At 41.0% G+C, this 10,915-nt stretch overlaps 1 long non-coding RNA gene across 1 annotated transcript; it reads left to right on the top strand.

The window, feature by feature from the left end:
- Positions 1-3,187: 3,187 nt before the first annotated feature.
- LOC138851219 (uncharacterized) lies at positions 3,188-4,289 on the top strand. Its single transcript, XR_011391074.1, has 2 exons — positions 3,188-3,811; positions 3,961-4,289. It is a non-coding gene; the product is annotated as an uncharacterized lncRNA (long non-coding RNA).
- The last annotated feature ends 6,626 nt before the right edge of the window (positions 4,290-10,915 follow it).

The following is a 10,915-nucleotide window of genomic DNA, read 5'->3' as shown; positions in this document are numbered from 1 at the left end:
CACCCACACCATGGGTATGGTGTTACTACCACCCACACCATGGGTATGGTGTTACTACCACCCACACCATGGGTATGGTGTTACTACCACCCACACCATGGGTATGGTGTTACTACCACCCACACCATGGGTATGGTGTTACTACCACCCACACCATGGGTATGGTGTTAGTACCACCCACACCATGGGTATGGTGTTACTACCACCCACACCATGGGTATGGTGTTAGGGTGTTACTACCACCCACACCATGGGTATGGTGTTAGTACCACCCACACCATGGGTATGGTGTTACTACCACCCACACCATGGGTATGGTGTTACTACCACCCACACCATGGGTATGGTGTTACTACCACCCACACCATGGGTATGGTGTTAGTACCACCCACACCATGGGTATGGTGTTACTACCACCCACACCATGGGTATGGTGTTACTACCACCCACACCATGGGTATGGTGTTAGTACCACCCACACCTTGGGTGGAAAGGGATCAAGTCCTTTCGTCTGTAACCTTTCATTTACAAATATTTATAAAAGAACAAAATGTTCAGACATCTTCGGAGATGACACAAGTCCCAGACATATATGTGTGTGTGTGAGCATAATAACTACCCCAAGGACCGTATATGTGTGTGTGAGCATAATAACTACCCCAAGGACCGTATATGTGTGTGTGAACATAATAACTACCCCAAGGACCGTATATGTGTGTGTGAGCATAATAACTACCCCAAGGACCGTATATGTGTGTGTGAGCATAATAACTACCCCAAGGACCGTAGCAGATATAAATCTGTTGTGCCTCAGCAAACTGAGGGGCCCTAAACCTTTGTGCCTAAGAATTCCACGGACTTCACGATGATATCTTTCATCTGTAATGAATTTGGACATAAACGTCAAGAATGTGCCAAGAGGAAGCGTGAGAATATCGGGAAGTGTTTCACTGAAGCTAATATTAACGCAGCTTTTAGTGAAGGTACTCTTAATGGAATGAATGTTTCGCCAATTCTTAGAGATACTGGATGTTCCTGTATTGTTATCTCTAGTAAGCTTTTCCCTAACTTAGATTCTTCACGGTATAAAATTATTAAATTAAATTAAATTATGTTAGCTTTCCTCACAAATTGGAAGAACTATGAGAGTTTCTATGGTAATAATGCCGATTTACTCAGTCCCATTTGCTAGGGTTGCAGTGGATAGAGTTGGTCGTATCACTTCTGGTTCATCAGGAGGTCATAAATACATCTTGACTATGACTGGCATTGCGTCTAGCTTCCCAGAAGCGGTACGTCAGTAGAAGTTGCAGAAAAGTGACTATTTTTTCACGGGTAGGTATACCCAGGGAAATTCTTTCTGATCAAGGAACACAATTTACTTCTGAATTAATGGATCAAGTTTATCAACTTGTGGGTGTTAAACCTCCGTTACATCCAAATTGTAACGGAAGAGTGGAATGACAATATGCTATCCTAAAGTCAATATTAAAGAAACTTTGTTTCCTTAAGCCAACTGACTGGTAAAGTTATCTACCATGTGCTCTTTGTAATGCGTGAGATTCCAAGTGATTCACTTGGATATTCCCCTTTCGAATTGCTTTATGGGAGACAAGCTCGTGAACCTCTATTTATCTTGAATGAACTGTGGTCCAAAGATATTAAACCTGAAGTTCAAAGCACTTATCAGTTCTTTTTAGATCTGAGAGAAAGATTAGAAGAAACCGCTGATTTAGTTGTCAAGAACTTGAATATTTCCATGGAAACATACAAGACCTATATTGACCAAAAGAGTCAAGCGTAAATTTAATATTGGCGATGAAGTTTTAGTTCTTTTACCAGATAAATCCAACAAATTGTTAATTTCCTGGAGCGGACCGAATAAAATAGTAAAGTTCTGTAATAAGGTAGATTATCTCTTGGATGTCAAGGGTAAAGAACGAATGTAACATGTCAATATTTTGGAACTGTTCCACCGTAGAGAAGTTATTCTTCGTTGAAACTCCTTCGATGAAGATATTTTGTCTAACAGTCTTGATTCTCGTGAATGTAAAGTTTGTATTATAGATCACTAGTCTCGCACAGAATCGAAGGAACTACTAGATATCTTAACTGTTGATTCTCCAACTAATAACTCAAACATCAAAATCAAGAGTGAACTATCTACTAAACAAAAGCCTCAAGTAAATGCCATAGTAAATACCTTTTCTGACATATTCACAGAGATCCCAGGACTTACCACTACCGTTGTACACAAGATTCAATTGTCAGCTCATGAACCAGTAAGACGGAAAATTTATCCTGTTGCGGTTCACTTACGGAAAACATTTGATAACGAAGTTGACAAACTCTTAAAGTTAAATATCATTGAACCTTCTAAATCAGCTTTCTGTTCAGCAGTTGTCATGGTTAAGAAATCAGACAATTCTTACCGACTGGCTCAAGATTTTCGTTATTAAATGTTATCACTAAATGGGACGTTGAACCCATGTCAGTAATCGATCATGACTTGTATGAATTCCATGACTGTAAATTTTTCTCTGAATTAGACATCTCACAAGCGTACCATCAAGTGTCATTACACCCAGACTCTAAACGGCTTTCCCTACTCATAAAGGACTAATGCAATATCGCACAGTGCCTTACGGCTTGGTCACCGCGTGTGCCACGTATATCCGGCTTATGAGAATATTCCTTTCTGACCTCAAGAATGTTTCAGTGTATTTCGATAATATTTACATCATGATTTATGTCTGGGAGGATCATCTTACTACACTGTCGCTGGTTTTAAAAAGACTAAGAGCTCATTGCCTTACAATCAAACCACAGAAGTGTTTTCTTGGCTATTTCAAAGTACAATACCTCGGGTTTATTATTTCTGACAGTAATTTATCACCTCTTCCTAACAAGACGAAAGCAGTTCTAGAAAGCTCCTTCCTAACTACAAAACAAAATTGCTAAGAAGTTTCCTTGGGTCAGTAAATTTCAAAAGAGAATTTTTGTACATAATTTAAAAGGTCTGACTTCCATTCTCACAGACTATTTAAAAAGTATGTAAAGGAACCTCTTGTTTGTTCTGAAGAGGCTGTAGAAAGCTTCGAACAAAGTAAAGAATACTTTCCAATCCTCCTGTTCTAAAATTACCAGTTATTAATAAAGTCTTTTGTCTCCAAACGGATGCCTTCCATTCAGGACTCGGGGCTGTTCCACTACAGTATTATGATGAGATTCACTTCCCTATATCTTCCACCAGTAAGAAGCTTCTGCGAGGGAAGAAAACTACTCCACTGTGGAGAAGGAATGTTATGCATTGGTATGGGGTGTAAGTGGGTTCAACTACTACTTATATGGAAAACCCTTTGTGCTTGAAACAGATCGCAAGCCACTGATGTACCTGGAAAACTTCAAAGGTTCAAGTAGCCGACTCTTAAGATGGGCTATCCAGTCTTATAAGTTTAAAGTTGTTCATATATATATATATATATGACTCGGAAAACCACTTCTCAGATTGGCTGAACCGAGGGTGTACATAGTACTTTTCCCTCTGTAACTTAACATACTGCTTCCGACTATAAGTTTAGGAAAGGGGATATTTTGAGGAAAAAAAACTTAAAAAAGTGGGAGGTATGGTTGTTCAGACACCCAGGAACCACTAGCGTGTTACCGCCCACTCTTCCATCTAGTGGGCAGAGGCTAAACTTCAGTTCCTAGCGTCTGAGTTGCTTTAATTTCTATTCCTGGTAGTATTAACCTTACCTGGTGTGGGTTGAAGTTTGAAGAATAACTTCACCTCCACTCTTCTCATGATCAGGTACGGTGATCTACAAGGAGTATTTCTGTTCATTGATACTAATTTACCTGGTTACAAGTCATGACATTGAAGTAGAATACCAGCCTTTGTCTTTCTTCATTGTCATACTTATTTAACACTTATATAACCAGTGTTTTCTTTATTATCAGCTCTGCTGCTGACCTGGTCAACCAGGGTAGACGCTAGTTAATTGGAGCAAGATCCCTGTCTACAGGACGTAGTGGGACATTACGACTCCTCACCTCTAAAATCTGAATTGTGGTGATACAACCAAGTAGTGACAGGATTTTCAGAACATGGGACGAACACCGCCACCCAGGATAACCAACACCATTTCTTCTAAAACATCATCAGAAGACCATCCTGGGCATAAGATTCTCATGTCCCAACATCCTACTGGAACCACAGCGGCCAATATTTATTTTATTTATTTTTAATTAAAATCCTTAGAAAAACATAATTATTATCCATCAAGTTATTCATTTGTTATTTTTCCTTTCTTTTGTTCAATAGGAAGGCGTTCCCCTGACACTGGTAGCACAGAAGACCAGTACAGACACACAGAAGAACAAATATAGTTCAGTAACAGAGAAGACCAGTACAGTAACACAGAAGAATGAGTACAGTAACAGAGACGACCAGTACAGTAAAAGAATTACAAACAAAAGAACGGTAGAGTGCAGTACAGAAATGCAGTACAGTAGCAAAGAAAAAATGTACAGCAACAGAGATGAACAATAAGGTTTATGCAGTACGGGGATACCTTTCTGGGATCACGCATGATATAATTACATCAGGATCACTGCCTCTGGGATACCTCTATCTGAAGATCCTACTGTGTAGGCGAAACGTACCTTTCTGATTGATCACGATACCTTTCTGGGATCACGCATGATTATAATTACATCAGCCTTACATTCACTGCCTCTGCTGCTGCCTCTATATTAAACTGAAGAAGCCTACTGATTGAAGACACCTAACTGTTGGGTCTCACTCCAGCAACACCCACGGTATTGTCCCGGCCCGGGTCTTTTCCAGATGACCTACGTTATGTTAGAGTACCAGACATGTGTACCCAGGAGACCTGTCATCTTCACATCGCTCAACGACTCTCAAACATATATTACTGCCATTTCTAGTTGTTGCAATGTTATCTCTGTTGTGTTAATCAAAAATAAGAACAATATTTTTATTAATGTTATTTTTATTAATGTTAACTCCGGTGAATGAACAAAATAAGAACACTACCGTGGCTCCTATGAGAGTGGCTGGATTGGAAATAATACCACCCTGGTAGACGCTTTTGAATCCAAATTAGCAAATCTTGAATTATAATAACATTAATAATTTGCGACCACTGTCAGCCTCAGAGTTATCTCTGAGTTACCAGACCTTGCCACGTGGAGGCCAGTGGTTCGTCTTTAAGGTCCGCCCCCCCCCTCGCCTTCCCCAGGTTCATGTGTCCAGGAATCCATCCGTGGGCCCCCGGATGTCTACCCTTCCTCACTTCCCTAAGGTCAGCCTCGCCTCTCTCTCTCTGCCTTCCAGCCTCAGCCTTCCCTAGGGTTATGTATCCAGGAATTCATCCGTCCGCCGCCGGATGTTTCCCCTTTCTCACTTTCCCAAGGTCAGCCTCACCAACCTGTATTCATGCCTACCCCAGGTTCATGTATCCAGGAAACCATCCGTCTACCGCCAGATGTCTTCCCTTCCCCACTTCCCCAAGGTCAGCATCAACTGCATGTATTCATGCTTTCCCCAAGTTCATGTATCCAGGAATCCATCCGCTCGCTCCCAGATGTCTCCCCTTCTCCACTTACCCAAGGTTAGCCTCAACAACAACCTTCCCCAAGTTTATGTATCCAGGAATCCATCCGCTCGCTCCCGGATGTCTTCCCTTCCCCACTTACCTAAGGTCAGCGAGTTAGGTCAGTGCCTTCCCCAGATCAGTGTCTCCAGGAGTCCACTTGGTGTCACCTCAGGTGGAATCCCTTCTCCACTTCCCCAAAGTCAGCGGTATTCTTGCTTTACCCAGGTTCATGTATCCAGGAATCGATCCGTCTACCGCCGGATGTCTTCCCTTCCCCACTTCCCCAAGGTCAGCCTCAACTGCACGTATTCATGCTTTCCCCAGGTTCATGTATCCAGGAATCCATCCGCTCGCTCCCAGATGTCTCCCCTTCCCCACTTACCCAAGGTTAGCCTCAACAACAACCTTCCCCAAGTTTATGTATCCAGGAATCCATCCGCTCGCTCCCGGATGTCTTCCCTTCCCCACTTACCTAAGGTCAGCGAGTTAGGTCAGTGCCTTCCCCAGATCAGTGTCTCCAGGAGTCCACTTGGTGTCACCTCAGGTGGAATCCCTTCCCCACTTCCCCAAAGTCAGCGGTATTCTTGCTTTACCCAGGTTCATGTATCCAGGAATCGATCCGTCTACCGCCGGATGTCTTCCCTTCCCCACTTCCCCAAGGTCAGCCTCAACTGCACGTATTCATGCTTTCCCCAGGTTCATGTATCCAGGAATCCATCCGCTCGCTCCCAGATGTCTCCCCTTCCCCACTCACCCAAGGTTAGCCTCAACAACAACCTTCCCCAAGTTTATGTATCCAGGAATCCATCCGCTCGCTCCCGGATGTCTCCCCTTCCCCACTTACCCAAGGTTAGCCTCAACAACAACCTTCCCCAAGTTTATGTATCCAGGAATCCATCCGCTCGCTCCCGGATGTCTCCCCTTCCCCACTTACCTAAGGTCAGCGAGTTACCCCAAGTCAGTGGTATTCTTGCTTTGCCCAGGTCAACAGGACATCACTACTTCTTCCCTTCCCCACTTCCCCAAGGTTCAACTGCATGTATCCAGGAATCCATCTGCTCGCTCCCAGATGTCTCCCCTTCCCCACTTACCCAAGGTTAGCCTCAACAACAACCTTCCCCAAGTTTATGTATCCAGGAATCCATCCGCTCGCTCCCGGATGTCTTCCCTTCCCCACTTACCTAAGGTCAGCGAATTAGGTCAGTGCCTTCCCCGGATCAGTGTCTCCAGGAGTCCACTTGGTGTCACTTCAGGTGGAATCCCTTCTCCACTTCCCCAAAGTCAGCGGTATTCTTGCTTTACCCAGGTTCATGTATCCAGGAATCGATCCGTCTACCGCCGGATGTCTTCCCTTCACCACTTACCCAAGGTCAGCCTCAACTGCATGTATTCATGCTTTCCCCAAGTTCATGTATCCAGGAATCCATCCGCTCGCTCCCAGATGTCTCCCCTTCCCCACTTACCCAAGGTTAGCCTCAACAACAACCTTCCCCAAGTTTATGTATCCAGGAATCCATCCGCTCGCTCCCGGATGTCTCCCCTTCCCCACTTACCTAAGGTCGGCGGTGCCTTCCCCGGATCAGTGTCTCCAGGAATCCACTTGTGTCACTGAGTGGACTCCCTTCCCCACTTCCCCAGAGTCAGCGGTTGCCACCCTCAGTGACCTTGCTGAATGGAAACTTGGTCTTGTCTAGCTGGTCTACGGTAGTGACTGTCCAGGTAGGTGGAATTACTGGAGGGGACACACAGTAAACTGCGTCCAGTAATTACATCCACCAAGACAGCCTGGAACCGTAGACCAGCTGGACGAGACGAAGCTCGTACACAGCTCGGCCACCTCGGGGGCTAATTAATTACAATTTTGGAATTCCTCTTATGTTACACTATGAATTTATACTGAGAACAAGTTTTTTTTAACTTATTTAGCAGTTTAAATGTGTTTGTGAGCGACATTCTATGTGAAATATGTAAATATATAAAGATGAACACGTTTGAGACACTAGTGGAGGACTGTGTGTCGTGTGTAACATGTTATTTTGTATAAATGAATGTAATATCTACGTGTTATTGTATATTGGTGTCATATGTACCTGTTCTTGTGTGTTCACGAATGTCATGTGTACATGTTATTATGTATGAAAAAGTATCAAATTCAAATCTCTAAATTTCCTCTATGAAAACTATAACAAATTTATAATAATAGCTATTTCTGGTGTTTCGTAAATGAATTTGAAGGTCGGATATATACATACATGCGCGCACACATATATGTGTGTGTGTGTGTATATACAGAGTTTTACATAATGTGTTAATAAAGCTGTGTTTAGAGTGACACCTGGTCTACATGATGGCTTACTCTGTATATACTGTCTTCTGAGCAAAGTACAATGACATCACACGTCTTTAAGACCACAGGTGACATCACACGTCTTTAAGACCACAGGTGACATCACACAACATTATCTAACATCCAGTTTTTTGTGTAAATCTTTACCGTCTTTCTTGCATATTATAACTTAATTCAACACTATTGCTCTCAAAACATTTGCTAAGATTAAATACATTTTTAACTCTAGTATATTTTTATCAAACCTATAAATCCACCTAAGTGTTGCTTCCCTTTATATAAGTGTTTTTCACTTGGGTATTTCATTGTTTACACTTGATGCATATATTAATTTCCCTTTCAGAATTCACACTCTTCTTTGGTACGCATATTTTGTCTTTTCCATCATTTCATCCATCATATTTCTGACATACTTTATGGTCAACAGTCTTATTCCATTATAATTATTACATTCTTTAAAGTTTTCCCTTTTCTTTTATAAACATTATGAACAAAATCATTAAGTATTCCAGGACTTTATTACAACTGCATCACAAACTTCAATCTTAATCCATTCTAAATTTCCCAGTTTTAATCTTCTTATTGACTCATTTCTTTTATTCTGACTGACTAACTGTTGACAGCAGAGTCAGCCAGGCTGACAGCAGAGTCAGCCAGGCTGACAGCAGAGTCAGCTAGGCTGACAGCAGAGTCAGCCTTGCTGACAGCAGAGTCAGCCAGGCTGACAGCAGAGTCAGCCAGGCTGACAGCTGTACCACGGAACTGTGCTCTTCTTTATTGTGAATTATTATGTAGTTCATATAAGTTTTCTTCTGATGTTTACTTTTCACTTTCATCTACACATAAACATCACTACAAACACACTACTACGTACACATATATATACATGTGTACACGTTCTCATAAGCATATCTGCACTCTCTCACACCATTGTTTAAATTATTCTTGAGTTATTTAAATTTTCTTATGGAATGAATAGATGAAATATAAAAGACTTGGACTTGGAGTTAAAACAGAGATATTCTTATAAATTATCTTAATAAACATTTAGTTTAATTAGAATTAATTATTAAATAATTCTCTCAGTTTTCTCATACTCTCTTCTCTCAGCTCTTCAATAATAACATAAAAACATTCACCACAACAGATGGATAAAAAAAAAAACTCGGTGATGAAAATAAAAACTATCAACCTGGATGATTCGATCTACTGACAATAAGAATTTTGGTGGTGGCTGCCACAACCTGGCCAGTACGACTGTATGTTAATGTCTCCCAGACTGTTGTTATGTACTGTGATGTATCAATGTTAACATATATTACACACTGAATGTTGGAGTGCACTATGTTGCAGAGATATATGGCATATAGCTGGAAAGTAATGAAAAAGACAAAACTGTAGAAGGGAACTATTGAATGAAGGAGTTTGTTTCACAGGTGAAAGTTCCTCTCTGCTGTTATGTGTTTTTTCACCACCATCGTTGTGTTGTGTTGTGTATAAAGTCTGTCTGATACACCAGAGTTAATAACACTGTATGTAACCTGTCTGGTAAATACCTGATAGAAAACTTATTGACAGGATTCTTTTCTTAGGATTCTGTTGGTAGGAATCAAGTTTATAAGACTGGACGCTATTATGAGATTACTACTGGAAGGACTGTTACCAGAAGACTTTTAGTGGAAGACCTCCGGTAGGTTTCTGTTGGAAATAGTTTTGGCAACACTCTATTGGTAAAAGACTTTAGGTAGCGATTCGTTTGTAACGTATAAGATGAATAAAACCAGACTCACGATTGCAAACAAACCAAACCACGGGCGGGATTTGAACCCGCGGTCAGAGTCTCAAATCCCGCCCGTGGTATGGTTTGGTTAAGATGAATCAAGTCTGAATGTTTTACAGTGACATAAAACAGTGTATTAACACACAAAACATGAAAGTAACTCATAAGTATCATAACAATAAAAAAGTATAATGACACAAATCATTAGATAAACACATAAAAAAGTATAATGACACAAATCATTAGATAAACACATAAAAAAGTAAATTGAGACATAAAACAGTGTAGTGACAAATAAATAAGTACAATAACACACAAAACATTGTAGTGACAAATAAATAAGTACAATAACACATAAAAAAGCTTAATAACAAACAAACCATCATAATTACACACAAAAATATATGTAATATAAAACAGTACAATAACACAGAAGACCAGTACAGTACAATAACACAGAAGACCAGTACAGTAAAATAAACAAGACCAGCACAGCAATACAGAAGACCAGTACAGTATAGTAACACAGAAGAGGAGTACAATAACACAGAATACGAGTACAGTACAGTAACACAGTGGACCAGTACAGTACAGTAACACAGAAGAGGAGTACAATAACACAGAATACGAGTACAGTACAGTAACACAGTGGACCAGTACAGTACAGTAACACAGAAGAGGAGTACAATAACACAGAATACGAGTACAGTACAGTAACACAGTGGACCAGTACGGTACAGTAACAAAGAACACCGGTACAGTACAATAACACAGAGGACTAGCACTGTACAGCAAGACAGTGGACTAGTACAGTAACACAGAAGACGAATACAGAACAGTTACACAGAAGACCAGTACAGTACAATAACACAAAAAGACCAGAACAGTACAGTAACACAGAAGACCAGTGCAGTACTATAACACAGACGAGCAATACAGTACAATAACACAGAAGACCAGTACAGTACAATAACACAGAAGACCGGTACAGTACAATAAGACAGAGGACCAGTACAGTACAATACCACAAAAGACCAGTACAGTACAATAACACAGAAGACCAGTACAGTACAATAACACACAAGACCAGTATAGTACAATAACACAGAAGACTAATACAGTACAATAAGGCTGAAAACCAGTACATCGCAATAACACAGAAGACCA

Source organism: Cherax quadricarinatus, unplaced genomic scaffold (assembly GCF_038502225.1).
Source record: "Cherax quadricarinatus isolate ZL_2023a unplaced genomic scaffold, ASM3850222v1 Contig134, whole genome shotgun sequence".
In the NCBI taxonomy this organism is placed as follows: Eukaryota; Metazoa; Arthropoda; class Malacostraca; order Decapoda; family Parastacidae; genus Cherax; species Cherax quadricarinatus.
The sequence above is the reverse complement of the archived record's forward strand: the minus strand, read 5'-3'. Positions and strand labels throughout refer to the sequence as shown.